Source organism: Schistocerca serialis, chromosome 4 (genome assembly GCF_023864345.2).
Source record: "Schistocerca serialis cubense isolate TAMUIC-IGC-003099 chromosome 4, iqSchSeri2.2, whole genome shotgun sequence".
NCBI classification, from domain to species: Eukaryota; Metazoa; Arthropoda; class Insecta; order Orthoptera; family Acrididae; genus Schistocerca; species Schistocerca serialis.
Window position 1 is genome coordinate 60,440,842 of NC_064641.1, and position 24,190 is coordinate 60,465,031.

At 42.6% G+C, this 24,190-nt stretch overlaps 1 non-coding gene across 1 annotated transcript; it reads left to right on the forward strand.

Annotated features, from left to right (window-relative positions):
• Positions 1-22,097: 22,097 nt before the first annotated feature.
• On the forward strand, positions 22,098-22,172 carry Trnat-ugu (transfer RNA threonine (anticodon UGU)). Its single transcript has one exon. It is a non-coding gene; the product is annotated as a tRNA-Thr (tRNA).
• The last annotated feature ends 2,018 nt before the right edge of the window (positions 22,173-24,190 follow it).

The window sequence follows — 24,190 nt, forward strand, 5'->3', positions numbered from 1 at the left end:
CACTCCGCTGCAGAGTGAAAATCTCATTCTGGAAACATCCCCAGGCTGTGGCAAAGCCATGTCTCCGCAATATCCTTTCTTTCAGGAGTGCTAGTTCTGCAAGGTTCGCAGGAGAGCTTCTGTAAAGTTTGGAAGGTAGGAGACGAGGTACTGGCAGAAGTAAAGCTGTGAGGACGGGGCGTGAGTCGTGCTTCGGTAGCTCAGTTGGTAGAGCACTTGCCCGCTAAAGGCAAAGGTCCCGAGTTCCAGTCTCGGTCCGGCACACACTTTTAATCTGCCAGGAAGTTTCATATCAGCGCACATTCCGCTGCAGAGTGAAAATCTCATTCTGGATACCTTCAGTAGTCTTGAGTTTTTCAAAAAGTTAATTCAATAATATTAGTTCCTCTGATTATAATAGTTAGCTGATGTCTCTGTACATCCGTTTATAATCTCTTGTAAATCATAGCTAGTGGCTGGTAGTCACACCGCTGCTCTCAACATCTCGCTTCAGACCTGCTACCGACTTGCTTCACTTCTCGCTTACTACTGACTTCCTAGGAACGCTAAAGTGCGGTCTCTCCTGCCAACAATCCTTTCTGGCGCAGACAATCCCTGCTACCATTACAAAATGTATCAATACGCGGTCTTTCCCGCTCTTTTCTTAAAATGTATCCATACGCGGTCTCTCCTGTCAACAATACTTTGGTGCAGACATTCCCTGCTACCACAGTTATTTCCAACATGACAAATATTAATTATTCCTACTTAATCCTATTAATAAAATATGAACGTCTTTCATAAATTGTGATTTGACAATAGACAATATAAATATACACGTCTTACAATATCATCTTCACCCACTCAGTAGTGATCATAAGGCTATACGTGATTATCTACAACAATGAGTACACACGTAGCTTGATAGTGAACATAACTACTTGCAATTGCATTGGAGGGTCACGACACAGTGGACTGGAGTAAGTTCATCTGAGCTAACCATATCTAAGTTTATACTTACTGCCACCGTTGAACACAAAAGTCTGTGTACCAATGAAATTCACTTCCTATGCGATTGTACATGGTTTTACTTTTCAACATAAAATAAGCTACGATTGAGCTTATTGAGTTAATATCTCCACCGACATGATCTGCTCTCATCCAACTCTCACTATAGTCTGCCTCAAGCAAGCGAAAGCCATGTGCAATCTTTTCCCCGCCTGTGACATTAGATGACTAAGCACTATGGGGCTTAACATCTGAGGTCTTCACCTAGACTTAGAACTACTTAAACCTATCTAACCACACACATCCATGCCCGAAGCAGGATTTGAACCTGTGACCGTAGCAGCCGTGTGGCTCCGGACTGAAGAGCCTAGATCCGGTCGACCACAGCGGCCGGCGTGACATTAGAAACATCACTTTTCATAACATACATAATTAAAATCCTTTTGTCAGTTCCAGTGATGACTAATGCTTATAATCACTCTGAGAAACTACCCCGAACAGCCAAAGAAATTGATACACCTGCCTAATATCGTATAGGGCCCCGGCGAGCACGCGGAAGTGCCGCAACACGATGTGGTATGGACTCGACTAATGTATGAAGTAGTGTTGGAGGGAACTGACACCATGAATCCTGCAGGGCTGTCCATAAATCCGTAAAGTTAGATGGAGTGAAGCTCTCTTCTGAACTGCACGTTACAAGGCATCCCAGATATGCTCAGAAATGTTCATGTCTGGGGTGTTTTGTGGCCAGCGGAAGTGTTTAAACTCAGAAGAGTGTCCTGGACCCACTGTGTAGCTATTTTGGACTTGTGGGGCCTCGCATTGTCCTGCTGCAATTTCCCAAGTCCGTCGGAATGCACAGTGGACGTGGTGATCTGGCAGAATGCTTACGTAAGTGTCACCTGTCAGATTCTTATCTACACGTAGCAGGGGTCCCAAATCACCCAAACTGAACACACTACACCATTACTGAGCCTCCACCAGCTTGAACAGTCTCCTGCTGTCATGCAGGGAACATGGAGTCACGAGATTGTCTCCATACTCGTACACGTCCATCTGCTCGATACAATTTGAAAAGAGACTCGTCCGATCAGACAACATGTTTCCAGTCATCAACAGTCCAATGTCGATGTTGATGGGCCCAGGCGAGGCGTAAAGCTTTGTGTCGTGCAGGCGTCAAGGGTACACGAGTGGGCCTTCGGCTCTGAACGGCTCCATCGATGATGTGTCGTTGAATGGTTCGCACGCTGAGACTTACTGGTGGCTCAGCATTGAATTCTGCAGCAATTTGCGGAAGGTTTGCACTTCCGTCACGTTGAACGATTCTCTTCAGTCGTCATTGGTCCCGTTCTTGCAGGATCTTTTCCCAGCCGCAGCGATGTCTGAGATTTGATGTTTTATCTGATTCCTGATATTCATGACACGCCCGTGAAATGGTCGTACGGGAAATCACCACTTCACTGCTACTTCGGAGATGCCGTGTACCATCGCTCGTGCGCCGACTATGTTCATCTTGTTAACCTGTCATCGTAGCAGCAGTAACCGATCTAACAACTGCGCCAGACACTTGTCTTAGATAGGCGTTGCCGACCGCAGCGCCGTATTTTATCTGGTTGCATATCTTTGTATTTGAATACGCAAGCCTATATCAGTTTTTTTGGTGCTTCACTGTATTAGGAGTATTTATATTGATGGACTATTTAGTGCCACCTCCACTTTAGGGACAGACAATTCCTCTCATGCCAGTGTTTGTGTAACCCAGGGCCGACCACTGCGTGCCAAACTTCATAGGTGCAGTGTGTGCGGGCTGCGAGCGGTCCAAAGTCCGGCCTGTCACTCGACTTTGGTCGGTCCTCCTCGGAAGTACTCGAAACAATGTAACCTTCCATTTAGCATTTCAGTGTGGCATCATGCGGTCGCCATATCTCCCCGAGATCGGTAGAATCAGGTGTCAGCTCTGTTTACCCTTCGCTGTTTGCTCGTGGTGTGAACGACGCTCTTAGGTCCAGTAGCTGTTTGCACAAAAAGATACACTCTAGCGATCTGTCTTCATAATGACAGAAGAGAGGGATAAAAATTCTCAATTCACACAGTCGACGAGTTTGCTTGTTTGCTATAGTACCATGCAGAGAGAAGTTAAACTTTTAGATGACAATGAAAGAGCAAAAAGTTACAACGATCGACAGACGGTATTCATTGTTCTGTACATCGAGAAGCGCTTTGTGCTAAGTTTGTAGGCATGGAACACTTTAAGACAACGGTGGTGCGAATAGTAACATTTCTAAAGTAGCACCCATTTTTCTATTTTCAATTGTAACAATGTTCAATGGGAATGAATGAAGAGTATACAAACTTAATTCGAGGTGTGATTGGAAAGTTTTAAGAATGGATCCGCTACTGCTTACTGGTTTGCCGGGCAGGTACACAGAGGGTGGGGAGTGAGTCATTTCCTTGTCCTTGAACGCCGTCTGGCAGGAAACTGCGTTTTCTTTATTCAGATCGTTGTGGCAGCTGGTTGAATGCGGGTATGTTAGGGCTTGTTGGCGGATTCTGTGTGCGTGAAAATGGACGTAAAAACGGAGTAACGAGTTTGTGTGAAATTTTGTTTTAAAATCTGGAAGTCAGCTTCTGAGAGTTACGAACTATTAAAAACAGCTTTTGGAGATAATTGTATGAGCCAGTCAAATCTTTTTGTCTGGTTCAACAGATTTAAAAATGGCCGCGAATCATTTGAAGATGAACCGCGGTTCGGCCGTCCTTTTACCTCAACAAAGAATGAAAATGTTGTGAAAGTAAGCGACTTAGTGCGCTCTGATAGTAGACTTACAATTATGAAGATGGCCGATGAGCTTAAATTACGTTTCTATGCATTCCAGTCAATTTTAACTGAAGATCTGAACATGTGTCGAGTGTCTGCAAAATTCATTCCAAAAGTGTTGTCAAGTGACCAGAGACAATACCGACTTGAAGTGTGCCAGGAACTTATTAATCGAACTAAATTTGACCCACATTTGTTAAATAGGGTTATAACAGGTGAGGAATTGTGGGTATAATATTATCCTGAAACCAACGTGCAGTCTTCGCAGTGGGAGACTCCAGGTTCACCACGACCGAAAGAGCATGGCAAAGTCGGTCGAAGGTGAAGACAATTTTGGTGATTTTTTCGATTCTACCGGTGCGATGCATCATGAATTTACCCCTGGAGGACAGACACTTAACCAGGAATACTAAAATGTGTCCTTGAGCGTTTGCGCCAGAAGGTGCGGAAGAAAAGGCCTGCACTGTGGAAAGAGAGGGGTTGGTTGCTACACCATGACAATGCTCTGTCTCATCGAGCCTTCTCCATCGTTGAATTTTTGACCAAATTCAAAGTTCCTGTGCTTCCACAACAGCCATATTTTCCTGGTTTGGCCCCGATGGACTTCTACCTGTCTCCTAAACTGAAATTTTCACTGAAAGGGAAGCGATTTGACTCGACTGAAGACATCCAGGCAAATATGGAGGGCGTCCTTAAAAGACTTCAGGAAAAAATTTCCAAGAATGTTTCCAAAAGAGGAAACGCCGTCGGAGTCGGTATGTTCAGTCAGAATGGGACTATTTTGAAGGAGATGCATCACAGTAGCAAGTAAGTACCATCATTGCACAATTACAAGCCCATTCTCAAAATTTAATACACCTCGTATATTATTGCAAAGTATGTTGGTTAAGTCAAGGGACATACCTGGAACGATTTTTCGATTTAAATCTCGCTATTGTTGAATTTATGAAGGAAAAATGAGTGGAGAGATGAAAATTAGGATATACAGACTGGATTGCAGACTTCGCATTTTAAGTGGACTTGACGGCACATTGCACACAGTAAGACATTGCAAGACAATTTCATACTGGTCTGATCGGGATGCGTTTAAAAAGAAAATCGTGCTGTCGTTCTGAGAAAGACAGTCCTGTTCCCTAAGCTCACTGGCGTTAAAGAGAGAGATTTGAAGAATTCATTGCGATCTTGCAAGAATTACGGTAGCTTTATGAAGATTATGAGGAAACTGTCAAAATTACATCTGTTTTTAAGCCGTTTTCAAGACCGTTTGCTGTTTTAGTTGAAAGCGCCCCTAAGCCTGTGCAGTTATAGCTGCCTGACCTGCAAAATAATTCCAGTTTTAATTACAAAGCATTTAATATTAGATCAGCCCAGGACGTCTACATTACTTTTCTCAGGTAGATTTTCCAAGTCTTCATAATAGGTTGCAAAACTGTTACAATATTTCAATCGACATTATCTTGGGAATTTTTCACCGTATAGAGTAGGGTAAACATAGTCATGTGTAGGGACTGTGGTTGTTGTGAGCGGACGCAAGGAGAATTGGCCACTCTTCGGGGGCAGGTGGACGCTTTGTCTGTTAGGCTCATCGAGCTCGAGGCGCAGGCGTCGGCTCGTAGTGGCGTTGGGGCAACTGTGGTGAGACCTATGCCTACTTCGGTGGCCTTGGAATCACATGGAACCCCTGATGTCGCTGCGTCTTCCGGCAGTGAGCATCTTACCGGTCAGCCATCACTCCAGGGTGAATGGCGGACAGTGGTGGGCTCGCGCGTGCCTGGCCGAAAGGCGAAGGTGGGATCTGGCCGCGTGGCAGCTGCCTTACCCCTTTCCAACAGGTACGGGGTGCTTCCTAGTGGTGATGACATCGTTTCCGAGCCACCACAGGATGCCTCGCCTGTTGGGCCAGTGGCCGATTCTCCGGCAAGGTCCCGACAGTCACAGAGGGCGGGCCTATTAGTTATAGGGAGCTCCAACGTTAGGCGGGTTATGGAGCCCCTTAGGAAAATAGCGGGTAGGTCGGGGAAGAATGCCAGTGTGCACTCGGTGTGCTTGCCGGGGGGTCTCGTCCGTAATGTGGAGGAGGCCCTTCCGGCAGCTATTGAACGCACTGGGTGTGACCGGCTGCAGATAGTAGCACATGTCGGAACGAATGACGCCTGCCGCTTGGGTTCTGAGGCCATCCTTGGTTCCTTCCGGCGGCTGGCTGATTTGGTGAAGACAACCAGCATCGCACGTGGAGTGCAAGCTGAGCTTAATATCTGCAGCATAGTGTCCAGAGTCGATCGCGGTCCTCTGGTTTGGAGCCGTGTGGAGGGTCTAAACCAGAGGCTCAGACGACTCTGCGACTATAATGGTTGCAAATTCATCGACCTCCGTTATTGGGTGGAGAACTGTAGGGCCCCCCTAGACAGGTCAGGCGTGCACTACACACCGGAAGCAGCTACTAGGGTAGCAGAGTACGTGTGGCGTGCACACGGGGGTTTTTTAGGTTAGAGGGACCCCCCCTTGGGCGAAACGATAAAATACCTGACGGCTTACCAGAGAGGACATTATCATCGTTGATAAAGAACGTCCGTCCTCAGAGACCAAAAACAGGAAAAGTTAACGTAATATTGGTAAACTGCAGGAGTATCCAGGGCAAGGTTCCTGAATTAGTATCTCTTATTGAAGGAAATAGTGCGCATATAGTATTAGGAACGGAAAGTTGGTTAAAACCGGAAGTGAACAGTAACGAAATCCTAGACACAGAATGGAATATATACCGCAAGGATAGGATAAACGCCAATGATGGAGGAGTATTTATAGCAGTAAAGAATTCAATAATATCCAGTGAAGTTATTAGCGAATGCGAATGTGAAATAATCTGGGTTAAGTATCAAAGGTGGGTCAGATATGATAGTCGGATGCTTCTATAGACCACCTGCATCAGCAACCGTAGTAGTTGAGCGCCTCAGAGAGAACCTGCAGAACGTCGTGAAGAAGTTTCGTGATCATACTATTGTAATAGGGGGAGACTTCAATCTACCAGGTATAGAATGGGATAGTCACACAATCAGAACTGGAGCCAGGGACAGAGACTCTTGTGACATTATCCTGACTGCCTTGTCCGAGAATTACTTCGAGCAGATAGTTAGAGAACCAACTCGTGAAGCTAACGTTTTAGATCTCATAGCAACAAATAGACCGGAACTTTTCGACTCCGTGAATGTAGAAGAGGGTATCAGTGATCATAAGTCAGTGGTTGCATCACTGACTACAAGTGTAACAAGAAATGCCAAGAAAAGAAGGAAAATATATTTGCTTAACAAGAGTGATAGGGCACAAATCGCAGAATATCTGAGTGACCACCATCAAACGTTCATTTCTGAGGAAGAGGATGTGGAACAAAAATGGAAAAAATTCAGAAACATCGTCCAGTACGCCTTAGATAAGTTCGTACCGACTAAGGTCCAAAGCGAGGGGAAAGATCCACCGTGGTATAACAATCATGTACGAAAGGTACTACGGAAACAAAGAAAGCTTCATCATAGGTTTAAGAGTAGTCGAATCATAGCTGATAAGGAAAAGCTGAACGAAGCGAAAAAGAGCGTAAAGAGAGCAATGAGAGAAGCATTCAACGAATTCGAACATAAAACATTGGCAAACAATCTAAACAAGAACCCTAAAAAGTTTTGGTCATATGTAAAATCGGTAAGCGGATCTAAATCCCCTATTCAGTCACTCGTTGACCACGATGGCACCGAAACAGAGGACGACCGAAGAAAGGCAGAAATACTGAATTCAGTGTTCCGAAACTGTTTCACTGCGGAAAATCGTAACACGGTCCCTGACTTCAGCCGTCGCACGGACGCCAAAATGGAAAATATTGAAATAAACGATATCGGAATTGAAAAACAACTGCTATCACTTAGTAGCGGAAAAGCATCCGGACCAGACGAGATACCCTTAAGATTCTACAGTGATTATGCTAAAGAACTTGCCCCCTTTCTATCAGCAATTTATCGTAGATCGCTGGAAGAACGTAAAGTACCTAGCGACTGGAAGAAAGCGCAGGTCGTTCCCATTTTCAAGAAGGGTCATAAATCAGATGCGAATAATTATAGGCCTCTTTCGCTTACGTCAATCTGTTGTAGAATAATGGAACATGTTTTGTGTTCTCGTATTATGACGTTCTTAGATAATACAAATCTCCTTCATCATAACCAACATGGATTCCGCAAACAGAGATCATGTGAAACTCAGCTCGCCCTATTTGCCCAAGAAATTCACAGTGCCGTAGACACTGGCGAGCAGATTGATGCCGTATTCCTGGACTTCAGGAAGGCATTTGATACGGTTCCGCACTTACGTTTAGTGAAAAAAATACGAGCTTACGGAATATCGGACCAGGTTTGTGATTGGATTCAGGATTTCCTAGAAGAAAGAACACAACATGTCATTCTTAACGGTTCAAAATCTGCAGATGTAAAGGTAATTTCGGGAGTACCGCAGGGAAGCGTGATAGGACCTTTATTGTTTACAATATACATAAATGACTTAGTTGACAACATCGGTAGCTCCGTGAGGCTATTTGCAGATGACACGGTTGTCTACAAGAAAGTAGCAACATCAGAAGACTCGTACGTACTCCAGGAGGACCTGCAGAGGATTAATGCATGGTGCGACAGCTGGCAGCTTTCCCTAAACGTAGATAAATGTAATACAATGCGCATACATAGGGGCAGAAATCCATTCCAGTACGATTATGCCATAGGTGGTAAATCATTGGAAGCGGTAACGACCGTAAAATACTTAGGAGTTACTATCCGGAGCGATCTGAAGTGGAATGATCACATAAAACAAATAGTGGGAAAAGCAGGCGCCAGGTTGAGATTCATAGGAAGAATTCTAAGAAAATGTGACTCATCGACGAAAGAAGTAGCTTACAAAACGCTTGTTCGTCCGATTCTTGAGTATTGCTCATCAGTATGGGACCCTTACCAGGTTGGATTAATAGAAGAGATAGACATGATCCAGCGAAAAGCAGCGCGATTCGTCATGGGGACATTTAGTCAGCGCGAGAGCGTTACGGAGATGCTGAACAAGCTCCAGTGGCGGACATTTCAAGAACGGCGTTACGCAATACGGAGAGGTTTATTATCGAAATTACGAGAGAGCACATTCCGGGAAGAGATGGGCAACATATTACTACCGCCCACATATATCTCGCGTAATGATCACAACGAAAAGATCCGAGAAATTAGAGCAAATACGGAGACTTACAAGCAGTCGTTCTTCCCACGCACAATTCGTGAATGGAACAGGGAAGGGGGGATCAGATAGTGGTACAATAAGTACCCTCTGCCACACACCGTAAGGTGGCTCGCGGAGTATAGATGTAGATGTAGATTTACGCGAAAGACCTTTTTCTCTATTATGAAACTAAATCAGTCACGATTATGTGATAACTTGAGTGCGAAACAAATTTTCTGCATCTGTCCTTGTGCCGACACTTCGTACCGAAAGAAATTATATTATGGCCTCAGAGCGCCAAAAATAAGTAATTAATACTGGAAATTTGTTTGTGATCTGTGTTGTTGCGAAATGTGAAATATAAAACCGAGTTGTATGCAGTACGACTGTACTGCATTTAAATGCAGCGCGTTCGCTGTTTTCCCCCCTTGCCCCTCTTCGTCTTCAGACAGGGCGGCGTGAGGGCGGGTGAAATGTGAAACGAGGCTGATCACTTTTTAGCGTCTTCTACATCTACATCTACATTTATACTCCGCAAGCCACCCAACGGTGTGCGGCAGAGGGCACTTAACGTGCCACTGCCATTACCTTCTTTTCCTGTTCCAATCGCGCATGGTTCGCGGGAAGAACGACTGCCGGAAAGCCTCCGTGCGCGCTCGAATCTCTCTAATTTTACGTTCGTGATCTCCTCGGGAGGTATAAGTAGGGGGAAGCAATATATTCGATACCTCATCCAGAAACGCACTCTCTCGAAATCTGGACAGCAAGCTACACCGCAATGCAGAGCGCCTCTCTTGCAGAGTCTGCCACTTGAGATTGCTAAACATCTCCGTAACGCTATCCCGCTTACTAAATAACCCTGTGACGAAACGCACCGCTCTTCTTTGGATCTTCTCTATCTCCTCCGTCAACCCGACTGGTACGGATCCCACACTGATGAGCAATTCTCAAGTATAGGTCGAACGAGTGTTTTGTAAGCCACATCCTTTGTTGATGGACTACATTTTCTAAGGACTCTCCCAATGAATCTCAACCTGGCACCCGCCTTACCAACAACTAATTTTATATGATCATTCCGCTTCAAATCGTTCCGCACGAATACTCCCAGATATTTCGCTTTGCACGTGGCCGTTCCTCGTTTTCTTAAGGAACAATGACGAAGTATGGCTGTCTTGCACATCCCCGAATCTCACTGTTGTGCTACATCGAAAATTTCATAACAATCAAAACTAAAACAGGATTTATAAGCGGATTGCACCAATAATTAGCAAACTTTCCTACTGCATAGTCTACAATCTATCACACGGCTAACTCATTCTTTCCCTCAGCTTATATTATTAATTAATATTCTGGTCGGAAATGAACACTGATAGGGAAATAACGTGTCACTACCACATCGCAAGCTGTGGATAATATTGAAATTGTACAACTACATATTTACTCAAAGTCGTAATATGGAGAACGAAGGATACGTTTTCATTGTAATATGTACTGAAGTTTTACCCGTACCGTTCATGGATGTATAACAGCTTACATAGTGCATCTCAATGTGCGTGCTGTTAGAAGTATATTTTAGTTGTGATAGGGTGCACAGCCATGATAAATTTCTAGAATGATATTTTACAGTGCTGACTGTTATTGTTGGGATTAAACCATCCTTTTAATCATATTGTTCACTACTACGTAGCTTTGGCTGTGTACGCATTTCAGATGTCTGCAATACGTATAATATAATTAAAATACAATACAGAACACAACCATTGGTTGTTTAGTCGACAGAATAACAAAGAAAAAGTGCACCCTGTCAAATGTACATACTTGGGTTACAGTGAGCGTACTTTTCTACGTCACAGAGTTTCAGTAACATAGTGTACTGTGCTCGATAGTTATTGTTTTCTTAGTACCTGATGTTATGCCTACAATTCTGTAGTCCAGTAAATATTATTTTACGGTATCTTCCCTTTCTGTATATTTGTCATATTTGTCATATTTGACATTCGTGTTTTACTGTATGTTAGGCCAACCACGCTGTACTGCTAATATTGATTGTTGTTGGCAAGTACACTAACCGTAGCCCGCGTACCTGCTTTTAACAGGTTACAGTAAGCAAGTTTTATCATTCTGTCGACTCAACAACCAATGGTTGCATAGACTGTGTTTTAATTATGTTATATCTTACATGTATTGCAGACACTAAAGAATGGCTACAAAACAAAAGCTACGTAGTACTGAACGATATGAAATAAAACGGTAGTTTAACTGCAACAGTAATAGGCAGTTCAGGAAACTTATATTCAACAAATGAAAGTACCCGTATGGTTCTAACTTTCAACAAATTCACGAACGCTGCAGAAGGAAGTTTAATTTTATCATCACGACCGCTAAGATAATGAAGCTAAGCGGCTGAAGAACATTGCTACATTCCATTTAGAAAAACAGTCTTGGGATTTTCTGTGAGGAGTTTCATAAGAGATTAGACTTCGATCTACAACTGAGAGCCAGTTAAAAATATTCAGCATATTTTTTGTGGTATCCCACCACATAAATAAGCTTATGAAGATTTAGACAATGTCATATTGTTAAATAACAATCCGTTTGTACACGTTTTTTGGCAATCGTTATCTGTTGGGACACAAAATTTTTATGTATAGCATCAAAAAGTCGTGACCTTATAAACAAATTAATGCAGCATATACAATCCGCATACTTGGACACTATCCAGGATATTTCGTAACAAATATTAAATAAGGAATCTCTACTCGTGTCACAGATAAGCTGCCATTTCACAGTATTATATGAATGAATCATGGCTTGTCATTTCCTTTTCTGTGGTTGTTACCAGAGTCAGCTTATTGTAACGCATGACGCGAACAGCGTGGCTCCTGTAATTTTTTTAAATTTATTTCGTTAGTTTCGTATATTTGGAGGTAACTTCTACTAAAATTTTATTTCACTGATTTAAACACTAAAAATGTGCTATGTACCTTTATTTTTTAAACACTTATCTAAGCAATACAATAAATATCGAAGATACTAAGGCTACCAGTCACAGTCGATTATTATTACGTACCTTCATATAGTACAGAAACGCCACTACTTACGAATATGAAGTCTCTCCCTTAAAAACGGGAAATAACATTTCTGGACTGCTGCATAATTCGGCCATGTGTACACTGAAAGTGACTGCGTGGTCGTACTCCTGTTTTCACTAAGTGGAAAGAGTAAGTTACTATTGCTCGAATTACGGGCAAGCAGAACCGACAGTTGCCCACCTTGTAGGCGTTCACTTGTGTAGCCGTATGAATTATGAAAGCTCAGATTAGAGATGAAGATGCGCCGTACAATATTATACACTTATAAAGTTGATCACTGAACGGATCAAAATTCCGTGAAGTATTCCATACTTCTGAGCTAGACTGTAAAACGTTGCGACACGCCTTTTGGGATAGCCCGAACTACGTTGTGCCTAGCGCTGAAAACTGGAAATCAAACAATGCAACATTCAGCAAGAGAGTACAATGATGTTTCTCACTTGGTTAAACAATAAAATATGCAACCAAACTTTACAAAAATGGTTCAAATGGCTCTGAGCACTAGAGACTTAATATCTGAGGTCATCAGTCCCCTAGAACTTAAAACTACTTAAACCTAACTAACGTAAGGACATCACCACATCCATGCCTGAGGCAGGATTCGAACTTGCAACCGTAGCAGCAGCGCGGTTCCGGACTGAAGCGCCTAGAACCGCTCGGTTAACAGCGGCCGGCCCAAACTTTCCAGAAATCCGATGAATGGTGATAAATATAATGAGGTTAAGATCAAGATTAGTGAAAGAATATAAAATAGAACGCCATAAACAGCACTAAATGACAGAGATTATCATTAACATTAGTTGAAATGAATATCGAATTGTTCGGATGTTTCGCTGGGCGAACTACTTTTGGTGGGAGAGTGCGTCAGCATCGGTGCTACGCGTTCTCTTTTAGCAGTGTAAAGCAAGTAATCTCTGTCGTCATTGTTATGGTGCTTGTTTGTAATAATGCACAGCATACCACTGAAAACCAGAACATGTAAATGAAATTCTTGTGCCAATTTCAAATACGTAAAATGTGCTTCACTAGGAAAGAATTACGTCTAATGCAACTTTCACAGATTCAAATATGCACACAATTTTATGGCATTGAATTATTTCTGGCGCCTTAAATCTCCACGAAAGAAAATGAAATATGTTGCGGAGCTCTTCACAGCGCTGGATCATGCAGCAGGTGCTATCCGTGTGCTGTATGGATAAATGAGTCTCTGGTTGTTACATTTACATTGTAGTGTTACTTCGAAGTACTTGTATGGTATCTCTTAGTTTGCTTCATTAGTCGTACAGTGGAAGACTGGTACACTTTTACATTTCATTTTCACACCAAGACAAAGGCTACTTGTCTGTTTCAGCCTCGGAATGATGACTTAAGTTTTAGTTTGACTGGATATAACTGCAATTTTTACCAGGATGACTTATAGTTTCGAAAGTAACTCCCGTCCATTGATCTACTACTAAAATATATACACTTTGTCATTTCTCACCAAATTTAACACCGTGTATACTTCAGTGAACTAAAGCATATTGTGAACAAAAATTGCATATTTTACTATGTGAAGCAGTCAATAGGAAAGATTGTTTTACTATTTAATTTGCACCTCACAGTCACACACCAAGGGATGTTTACAGAAGTGTTTATTCACTACTTTTTCTGGAACAAGCTTCAACATTGCACGACACACTGCCCATTTATCCCCTTCTTCAGGCTGTTCCATTCTGCAGAAAGCAACCTCCGTAAGATGGGAGAGAAGAAATGAATTTCTGCAGTGCTGTTTCGCACATACTAGAAGTACGCTTATTTTGGTTCACGTCTGGGCTCCTTGCGTAAATATCACTTCCGCTGCGGGAGGCGTTCATGAGGAAGCATGAGCACTTCTTTATTTGTCGTGTTTAATGACGAATCCAGCGTGTTCAGGAAAGCGACAGAACTGAAAAATGAGCTACTGAGCCTTCATAGAACTCTACCTGACGATGAGCAACATCCTTCGTTTCTTACGCTTGCCCAGAAATGACTGAACAATATTCCTTCTGAACCCTAGAGACAGTGACTCGACCCTCCGATCTGATATCCAATTTTCTTCACGCTCTTCTCTGACGATCATGAGGAGCCACACAAATTCTACACGTATCAGTAAATAGCACATTACGCCATAATTCTAATTACCTTGAAACACTTTCTTTTTCACTCTTGTACCGGGCGTCAATGTACTGGGATATTAGAGCTGTTTGAACGTTAGGTGGCGAATTACTTACGGAGGGTGGTTTATTACATTGTGCATCGACACAGTCCACTAAGGCATCCTACAGCTTGGTGACGCTATTCCCTGAGTTACCATTATTTTCAATGCTTTGATAGAAGTTGTCAGTTCTTAACCGGGAATGAGAGGAACGACGATTATATAACAAAGTAGTCATGTTCTGACGCCACCACTACGGCATTCGCTGAAACTACTCAGCGCTCTTCTTGGTGCTGCACGACTATCGGTGATGGTGCATATACTTGGCGACGGTGGTTCTAGGTGTTCTAGTGACGAGAATTGACGTCTGTTACAAGTGAATTACCATATTTTGAGTAGTATTGATCACATTTGGAAGCTCTCTGTTACATGATTATATAATTGTGCACTCATTCATCTTGACCAGCTCACGACAGAGCTTGAGGTGTTACAAACTTCAAACGGCAAACGATGTTTGACTTCATTGTTGATCTGGGGTAAACTAGCAATAAATCTATCAGATATTACAAAGACATACACGCGCTGGGTAGCCGCGCGGTCTAGGGGTCCTAGTCAGGCTCCTTGCGGCCCCCCCTGTTGGAAGTTCGAGTCCACCCTCGGGCATGAGTGTGTGTGCTTTCCATAGCGTAAGTTAGTTCAAGTTATATTAAGTAGTGTGTAGGCTTAGGGTCCGATGACCTCAGCAGTTTGGTTCTATAAGACCTTACCACAAATTTACAATTTTAGCGTCTTGTTACGGCTCGCGCGGCTCCCCCCGTCGGAGGTTCGAGTCCTCCCTCGTATATGGGTGAGTGTTGTACTTAGCGTAAGTTAAAGTTAGAGTAAGTAATGAGTAAGCTTAGGGACCGATGCCCTCAGGAGTTTGGTCCCATAGGAATTCACACACATATGAACATTTTTGAGCAAAGACCTTCCCTGGCTCGCAGCCAAATTAATTGGTGTAAACTCAACAGCCTTTTAGTAGGGAATAGGTTTTCTGAAAAATCTTCAAGACGAAAGTAATTGAGGAGCAAGGCCAGACTTTTACATTCCAGCTGTTTTTATTTTTTTGGGTCAGTGATCGGGCAGAAATCTGTTTCTAAAGAGACATACCCCTAAGTCACTCTTTACGGATTCACCGAATATTCGGCGACTTAGCCTCAGGATGATTGCAGCTAGGAAAGCCTGGTGTGCATGAATAACAGAGAGTGCATTATAATATTATAAGGCTAGTGAGTACGTACGCAAAGCTGCAGAGAAAACAACCGGTGTTAAAATCTTCACTAGCCCGCAAAATAAGCCAGAGAACACTCCAGAACAAGTATATCTCCAGATGGAGAACCTACATGTGAGACAGTATCGTGAAATAAGCAGATAAAATCAACATGCCAGGAAAAACACTTACTTAGCAGCTTGTAGCAGACAACGGAGCAGGTTGTAGCATCGTGATTTAGAAGCGGAAGGAATGGTGCCTGAATAGAAAATATTGCCTACATGGTGGTAGATTCGGCTCCAGTAATGTTGCCACAGACAGCAAGGGTACGTAAGAACAGCGACTTAACTATACTCATTTACCACTTTAAAATCGGTCAGGGAGTGGACTCCACGAGTTCTAAGCAATTTACGTAGTTTGAAGATAGAGAATAGTGTGTCAGACTAAGAGTCCATTATTTTAGAAGATCCTCAGAGAGACATTATCGGAGCGACTGTAAATATTAGGTCAAGACACCGGTGTTCTAGGATGACGACACTGTAGATCAGTGTCCTCGGTCAGAAGGATGGTTGCTCTCTGTAATAAACGAGACTGAGCGAAGTATTGAATGATTAACCTTAAGGGGGTCTCATGTGGCGTCCGCCTAAACCAAATGCTGAGAACAAAGACGAACCGAATGAGAAAAAAGGGGGAGTGTCTTAGTTTGGTAATCAAAAGGTCGTGAGTTACGGGTTTGAAGTTCTCCGCTGCTTAAATTTTGAATATACATCAGAAATGGTGGTCGAAGACTTCCGGCATGAGAAGTCATTCTCGTCCTGCCTATGACCTTGTCAAAGAGTGCGGAGAAGCTGACAGAGGCTCAGGGCATTCTCTTGTCCTTATGGTGTGAAACTGCTTCAAATGGTTCAAATGGCTCATAGCACTATGGGACTCAACTGCTAAGGTCATTAGTCCCCTAGAACTTAGAACTAGTTAAACCTAACTAACCTAAGGACATCACAAACATCCATGCCCGAGGCAGGATTCGAACCTGCGACCGTAGCTGTGAAACTGCTCCCAAAGGCAGAAGAATCAGTAATGATCAAAGGCATGAAGATGCAGACGACAATAGAATTAAAGGCAGAAAGTGTCCCAACGGGACATGTGGCGTGTAACTGAAAAAAGTGTCTTGATGATCTCACCATTGCCAAAAGATTCCGAGCTTGTCCTCCATTCGGGGCTCTGGGAAGGGATTGCCAAGGAGGTAATTATGAGAAACAGATCGAATAACCAATGTTAGAATAATGTTATACGAGTCGGGGCGTGAAATGTTAGAAGTCTGAACGTGGAGAGGGAGCTAGAAAATCTGAAAAGGGAAATGTTAAGCTTCCATCTAGTTGTAGTGGACGGCAGTGAAGTGAAATGGGAGGAAGACAAAGCTTTTTGGTCAGAGTGAAGCTAGGACAGAGAGAGTTACTGTGAAAAGTTCAGTGATAGAATTGTTCCCATCAGACTAGACAGTAAACCAGTGACAACAATAGTTCAGGTGTACATACCGACGTCGCAAGCAGAAGTTGAACACTTAGAGGAAGTATAAAAGGACATTGAATGGATAATTCAGTACGTAAAGGGAGATAAAAATCTAATAGCCGTGGAGGACTGGAACACGGTTTTAGGAGTAGGGGTAGAATAAAGGATTACGGGATGCTATGGGCTTGGTGCTAAGAATGAGATAGGAGAAAGATTAATTGATTTTTACAATAATTTTCAGCTAGTAATAGCGAATACTCTATTCAAGAATCACAAGAGGAGGAGGTGTAAGTGGGAAATTCCAGGAGATAAGGGAAGATTTCGGTTAGATTGCATCATGGTCAGTCAGAGATTCAGAAATCAGGTAGTGGATTGTGTGCAGTACCCAGGAGCTCGTATAGACTGATCACGAGAATAGGCTGAAGTGTAAGACTAGTGAGGAAGAATCAAGACCCAAAGAAGTAGAATACGGAAGTACTAAGGAATGAAGAGGTACGCTTGATGTTCGGTGACGTTATAAATACTGTGATACCGCATAGTTCTGTTGGCAGTTCGGTTGAAGAGGAGTGTACATCACGGAAGATAGAAAGAAAAACGAAATTACAAGCAAGGTAGTTGCGGAAAACCATTGGTAACAGAAGAATTACTTCAGTTGATCGCCTAAAGAAAGAAGTACAAAAATGTTTAGCGAAATTCAGGAAAACAGAGACAAGTCACGTAGGAATGAAATAAGTAGAAAGTGCAAGGAAGCTAAAGGAAAGTAACTGCATGACAAAATGTGAATAAACCGAAAAAGAACTGATGGTCGCAATGACTCAGAATGCAAAAAAGTCAGAACAATCTTTTCTTGAAATTAAAATCAATGGCGGTAACGCTAAGAATGCAATGGGAGTTTCATTGTTAAATGCAGACGAGAAAGCGGATGAGCAAAAGAGTACATAGAAGTCGTCTGTGAATGGAAGGGCTTGTCTCACGACGCGATAAAAGAAGAAGAAACAGGAATCAATAGGGAAGACAGAGGTGATCCAGTACTACAATCGGAATTGGAAAGAGTCTTGGAAGACTTAAGATCAGAGAAGGCAGGAGATGTAGATAACATACCATCGAAATTTCTAATATCTTTGGTGGACGTGACAATGAAACGTCTGTTCACGTTGGTGCGTAGACTATGAGATTGGCGATATACCATCTGACCTTCGGAAAAAAATCATCCAGACAATAGCAAGAGCCGACAAGTGCGGGAATTATCGCACAATCAGTGTAACAGCTCACGCATCCAATTACTGACAACAATAATTTACAAAACATTGGAAAAGAAAGCTGAAGATCTGTTAGAAGACGATTAGTTTGATTTTAGGAAAGGTAAAGGCACCAAAGAGGCATTTCCGAAGTTTCGGCTGATAATGGAAGCAAGACTGAAGAAAAATCAAGAGCCTTCCACAGAATTTGTCGACATGGAGAAAGCATTCGACAATGTATATTGGCGTAAGATATACGTAAATCTGAGAAAAATAGGTGTAAGCTACAGGGAAAGACGATTAATAAACAGTATCAACAAGAACTAAGATGGAACAATGAGAGTGGAAGACCAAGAACTAAGTGATTAGATTAAAAAGGATGTAAGACAGGCCTGTAGTCTTTCTCCCTATTGTTTAATCTATATTTCGATGAAGTAACGACGACATAAAAGAAAGGTTCACGACTGGAATTAAAACTGAAGGTGAAAGAATGTCAATGATAAGAGTCGCTAGTAACGTGCTATCCTCAGTGAAAGGAGGAAGAATTACAGGATCTGTAGAATGGAATGAACAAGGTACAGAATATGAATTGAGAGTAAATCGAAGAAAGACCAAAGTAATGAGAACAGAGAGAAACGTAACAACAGGTTTCATGGTCACGAAATAGATGAAGTTAAGTATTTTACTACCTATGCAGCAAAATAACCAATGCCAGAGAGCCAAGAGGACATAAAAAGTAGGCTGGCACTGGGAAAAAATGGAATTCCAGGCCAAGAGAAGTCTACTAGTAACAAACATAGAGCTGAATTTGAGAAAGAAATTTCTGATAATGTACGTTTGGAGTACAGCATTGTATGGTAGTGAAACAGGCTATGGGAAAACCAGAACAGAAGATAGCCGAAACATTTAAGACGTGGTGCTACAGACGAATGTTGAACATAGGTGGACTGATAATGTAAGGAATGGGGAGGTTCCGCAGGTATGTATGGAAAACAGTGAGAAGGGACAGGATGATAGGAGATCTATTAACACACCAAGGTGTAACTTCCTGGTTCTAGAGAGAGCTGTATATGGCAATATCTGTAGAACTAGACAGAGATTGGAATACATCCAGCAAATAAGTAATGTCGTAGGATGCAAGTGCTATTCTGAGATGAAAAGGTTGGTAGATGAGAGGAATTCTTGGCGGGCCGCATCAAACCAGTCAGAAGGGATGGTACACTAGTTCGTAGCGTTATTTTCGTAATTTTAAATAATACAACAGATGCAAATAACTGAGACCTTAGTAATCAATAATGTATTCGTCTTCACTATTTGCAACAGTGTGTCAATGCTGGGGTAATTTTTCTATTCCACGACAATAGAAATCACTTGATTTTGAGGCCGAGACCTCGCCGAGCAATGTTAAGAGTGCATTTTAATCCGCAAAGGAAGGTCCTTTAAGGTTGGTCAATAGAGAGTGAGAAAGGTGAAAGCTGAGGCAAGATCGAGTGAATATGATGCGTGTGGAATGACTGTCCAAACCAAGTCGTGTATAGCGTTTTTTGTTAGTCTAGCATAATGCACACCGGCGTTATCGTTGAGTAGCATTACGTCAAGCAGTCTTCCTGATCGTTGTTCTCTGACTGTCTCCAAGACGTCTGAGTTGTTGACAAATGTCAGAAGCGACGATTACGTATGAGGGAAGCAATTCGTAGCACACCACACCGCCACTGTTCCACCAGAGGCATAAGTTGTCTTTTGAGGACGCGCGCGGGTATTTGTACGCGGAGCTGCTGCTTTGTTTGGGTTCAGCCATTTCATTATTTTCGTTTTCTTACCACAAAGACACAATTTCTCGTCACCAGCAATGATTCAAGAGTGAACTGATGAGCAAGTGGAGATATAAACATGGCTATCTGCTGGTTTTTATGATTTTGGCTTAGAGAATGCGGTGCCCATATACCTGATTTTTAAATATTCCTCAATACATGAAAAAGTTGCACGATTGTGGAATGATAGCAGTTTATCACATTTGTCTGTTCTCGAGTACACTGACGTACATTATTGCGGATTAATGCGTTTAAACTGTCTTCATCAAACCTCGAAAGTTTACCTGAACGTAGAGTGTTAGTAACGTCAAAACGATTCTCCTGAAAAGGAGAAAACTATTTCTTGCCGTGCTGTGTCCAATGGCATTATCACGGCGTAAATGTTTCTGGCTGCCTCCGTTGCTGTCACCCGTCTATTGAAATCAAACAGAACAATATATCGGAAATGTTCCGATTTCTCTAAAAATGATTCAAATGGCTCTGAGCACTCTGGGACTTAACAGCTGAGGTCATCATTCCCCTAGAACTTAGAACTGCTTAAACCTAACTAACCTAAGGACATCACACACATCCATGCCCGAGGCAGGAGTCGAACCTGCGACCGTAGCGGTCGCACGGTTCCAGACTGAAGCTCCTAGAACCGCTCGGCCACACCGGCTGGCCCGATTTCTCTACTTAACACTTCATTTTTTTGCGTCCACAGTTCCACTCTATCACCAAATGGCAAAATGGCCATATGTAAACTCAAATAGCAACAGTGAAGCACAAAAAATGACAGCAGATAAATAACGATCTGCTACGATGATTATTAGAGCAATTTGGGATTCACCATTTATCAAAAGCTTCTGTGGGCTTATGCCAATAGCTTACATCAAGATTGGTATTTTGTATGAGACGGACTACTGATACAAATAGGAATAATGGAAATAAAGTCCATGATTTCAGTCATTAGAAATTATCAGCCTTATACCAAGTACGAATGAGAGTCACTGATTTGGAATAAAATGAAGTAGTATTTGGCGATGAGTTGTCTATTAAAACAGACGATACAGGAGAAAACACCAGCACAAATAATGTCATGAAAAACTTCCTGCTCTCAGAATTAGTGAGTAACAGATGTGCTAAACTAACTCAATTTGCTTGTGTAGCACTCATTTCTTCGTTATTAAACTATGCTGGGCAACAAAATTGAATGTTCACTTTTCTGAAAGCCACGTTATTTTCTCCAATTCCGACACAGAAGTTGGAAATTTGGCTCTACCATGCCTACAACCTTCCTCTGAAACCTGGTGCAAAATCGTGGCGCCGTGTGAGTCACTCTCGGGCTAGGTGACGCTTCAAACATCAAGGCGTTGAAAAAAAAAAGTTTCAGAAGTTCACATGCGGTGCAAGGTGGGTTAATGAAATAATATTGGCATCAAATTTCACCACAGTTCTGCTCAACGTGTCACACCATGGGAATATCGGCACAAGTCCCCTTACCCGTATCTCACCCCGTCCCATGACACTTCTGCGATGGGGGCCAGAACCGTGGCACTCAGCGTTGAAATCACGCAGTTTTCTTATGGGTGACAGAGGAAAATATTTCGGATACACTGTTGCTCAGAAACAAAACGAGAATGAAATGATAATTAAATCGAGACCCTAAGCTGTCGACAGGTGTTGATATACATTAACGGGGACAGCTGAAAATGTGTGCCCCGACCCGGACTCGAACTCTGGATCTCCTGCTTGCATGGCAGACGCTCTATCCATCTCAGCCAGATACCATCTTTATATAGTTAAGGCTAACAGGCCATTGATCTTCTGTGCTGGATGCACACGCATTGCCCGAACTCTTACGGGATTCGGTAAGATTGTGTGCCGCGAGTAATGAGTGTAATTGGCAGGGAACTACGAATGTAGTGTGTGGACATTAAGTTGAGAATGTGGGTCTCACGGGGAGCGTTCAAGAGAGCAATCCCTGCAGTCGCACAATCCTCTGTGCCCTGAGTGGCTCAGATGGAGAGAGCGTCTGCCATGTAAGCAGGAGATCCCGGCTTCGAGTCCCGGTCAGGGCACACTTTTTCAACTGTCCCCGTTAATCTATATCAACGCCTCTCGACAACTTAGGGTCTTGATTTAATTATCATTTCATTCTAAGAGAGCTGCATGGTCACCGATGGCATCTGTTCTTTCGGACATGTCCGAAAGAACAGATACCATCTTCATACAACACGAGAAGGCCTCAGTTGTCATAAAGGGCGTGATGAAACCATCCCTTCCCTTCGCTTTTCACGCATTTCGCCGTTGCAAAAGGCAGTTAGCTATGGGACTACAACGGGACGATGTTCTGGACAACCTTTGACACTGCTGATACCCCAAACTCCTCAGACAATTCTACCCTGCTCTAAGACATCACTGGACTGCAACCCCACTGAACACTTTCTAATTCGTTTGGAGTGTGGTGTTACCGCAATATTTGCTGTGGCATACAGAATGGAACCGCTAGGAATATGTGAAAACCATTCGACGAAATCTGAAAATGACCCGAAGCAGAAAATGGTGTTAATGCTTTGTCATCCCTGCTTTCTCTCGCTGCGCTGTGATGTTACTTACGGGGGGATGCCACGACGTTTGGTTCACAGATTTACTTCAATCTTTGTACACCTTTAGTGGGACATTAAAACAACAATGGGCAAGTAGTGAGGCGCACTGATCTGGCAATTCCGTGAAAGTCGCGTCTATTTTTCAAGTGATGTATCTGTGCGAAGCTGTCAGCAGTAAGAAGGCATTGTGGTCATGTGCCGGCACGGTAGCTCAGCGTGTTCGGTCAGAGACCCGGTTTGCCTCTGTAATAGAAAAAAACTGAGTGAAGGATCAAGAAACGAACACCAACGGATGTCAGGTGACGTCCACAACGACCAAACACAACAGAAGAAAGGTCAGCTGGCCTCTGCAATAAAAAAAAATTGTGAACGGATCGTCGATGAAAGTGAACGGGTGTCATGGGAAGCCCGCCCTGAACGAATGCAACGAGGAATATCGAACAAAATGAGATTAAAAAAAGTGGTTCGCGTTCGCGTTTTGCAAAATGTCATGTTCGACGTGACGGTTTAAATCCCGGTGCTACGTGTTCTCTAATCTATATTTTGTTCAACACTGGTCACATTAATTTATCTGACATTTGAGAGGTAATATAATGAAACAAAAACCAACTTAATTTTCATGAAGTTGTAGTGAATTTCATGTGTTATTTGATTATTTACTATATGTAATTAAAGTTTCGAGGATGAGGCACAGACTTGGAAAGCACAAGTCAAACCTCGATAAATAACGTTGCGAATGACGTTATTCATAGTCAGTGATGTAGTAACTCACAAAGTGCCAGACCAAAAGAGTAATGTACAATTACTCGCCCAATGTTCGTGATCCTGCTCCGCTCATAAACGTTCGCTGTCCGCGCACGGCATCAGACTATCTGAAAGTTCCAGTTGCTGCACGATACCTCTTTCATAGCTGCTCTGTCAAAAAATACTTTCGGATGTTGACTGGTGATAATTCATCCACAACCTGCATTTAAATATTACCTAGAAAAATTCTGTCGTTTACACTTCGTGTTAAATCCATATCGTGACTAGTTTTAATTGTCTTAATTCTGATGTACCATATCGACTGTTTGTATCGCCACATCCACATTTACATCTTCTTGCTTCCGCTTATTTGCAATATTTATACTACTTTCTTCACCTTTTGTTAGTTCAGTTTTAAATAGCTACACAGATGTTCCGTCGTGAAAATATTGTAGAGAGTCGTAATTATTGTTCACATACCGGAAAATTCTTTAACGCGGTATTCTATGCAAGATAGCTGCTACTTTAAACGAGAATGTCCTGCGTAGAACAAGGCTGCTAACGCAGAATACTATGCTCTACCTAATGATGAACAAGTACTATGAAGAATAAGCCTGTTCTTGCCGTTGGCTATAATAGTATGTCGTTTGACTACTGGCGAAAAATATCAACCTTCCATCTTACCTTAAATGATGACACCTTATTCATTTGCCGTTTAACATATTGCTTATCTTTTATTGTAATTT